This window comes from Suricata suricatta, chromosome 1, assembly GCF_006229205.1.
Source record: "Suricata suricatta isolate VVHF042 chromosome 1, meerkat_22Aug2017_6uvM2_HiC, whole genome shotgun sequence".
Lineage (NCBI taxonomy): Eukaryota > Metazoa > Chordata > Mammalia > Carnivora > Herpestidae > Suricata > Suricata suricatta.
This window is the reverse complement of record NC_043700.1, coordinates 118,333,405-118,335,135: the sequence shown is the minus strand read 5'-3', so window position 1 is coordinate 118,335,135 and position 1,731 is coordinate 118,333,405.

The following is a 1,731-nucleotide window of genomic DNA, read 5'->3' as shown; positions in this document are numbered from 1 at the left end:
ATTTTCCGTCATTTACAATACAGTAGTTACAATGATACTCCAAACAGAAAAGCAAAGTAAAAAATCAAAACCCCCACTTCTATTTCATGTAATTAGACTTATACAGAAATTAGAAGGTTAGGTACCAACTAGTTAATCACCTAATTTCACAGCTATCTGAAGTGGCAATTGTAATATAGCAGCTTATCTATGATACATTTAAGATAAATGATACAATTTGTTACTTGCCCATAAGCTAAAACACAGCCTGCTTAATACCTTTCCTTAAATTCCACCTCTATACTACAATATACTTGAGGTCCATGCAAAAAAGTAGCTACTTTTTATATAGGAAATGGATGATTAAGTCTTTGGTGCTGTAAAAGCAACTTCATTTAAACATAACCACCCCCACCACCATAAAAAGAAGAGGAAAAAAAAAGTAAAAAAAATAATAAGGGAAAAACCCAAGACACACTCCCTAGGGGGACAAAACCCAGCATGTAATTTCTGTCCTTGACAGAATGTATTAAATAAGCAAACACCACCAACAAGCAAAACAAGTACTACAATGTAAAAATTTAAAAAAAACGATAACCCTCTCACATGCATAAATGAAAGGTTGCACACAAAGAACTCACATCTTTTCAAGCTTCAATAGTAAATATTCTGCTACTATGTATTAAATACTGCATGGTTTGCCCAAGCTAAGATGAAACCACATCATAAATCAATAAGCATTTTGCATTTTCTTTCATTATCTACTCAAAGTCATGCCTACTCCAAAAAATAATTTTCAAACCAAGTTTCTTTCTAAGTTCTATGAGGACAAATAGAATTATTGATTAAATGCTTAATGCCACTTATTTTTTTATGTTTATTTATTTATTTTGAGAAAGAGAGAGAAAGCATGCACATGAGTGTGCCAGTGGAGGAGGGAAGAGACAGGGGAGTGAGAGAATCCCAAGCAGGCTCTGCACTCAGTGTAGAGCTGGATGTGGGGCTCAATCCCATAAACTTGTGAGATCATGACCTGAGCCTAAGTAAAGAGTTGGATGCTTAACTGACTGAGCCAACCTGGCACCCCTAAATGTTTAATGTCATTTATAAGAAGCAATTATCATTTGTAGATTGTGGTTACCTGTACAATATAGTCAAGTTATGCATTGTGGGGCTGTTATATAAACTTTAAGTTAAGAACCATTGAAAAGTATGTGCACATTGAACCTGTACCCATTTTGAAGTATTTGCTGCATAATTTCACTCAGTAAGTTATTAAGGATTTTAGAAGTTCTAGTAAATTTGGTTTTATGAAATTGCTTGGCAAATATATGATTTATTTGATGCCAAGATATTGGTTAGGAAAAGGTGCCTAATTATAATTTTTCATGAGAAATCAGTTTCATTTATGTGGTATGGTTTCTGTCAGCAAATTGTGGAGAAAGTGATAACTACTCTTAATAAATATTTCTGTTCATAAAGACATTCCCTGAATAACTAAAATATACATTGTTAGTAATGACTTACATGACTTAAGTAATGATGTATATGACTCTGGAAAAATCATATTACACATCACTTACCAATTTTAAATTATCATTACAATTCTTCCTTTTGATTTACCAGAAGTAGGTATTTGGTTCCAAATCTCTTCATCTCTGACTGATGTATTTACTCTGTCAAGCAGACTTAGTCTTTTTTTTTCATCCTTTTATGATATCAAAAGCCAAGAGAATTTTAATTCGAACATTT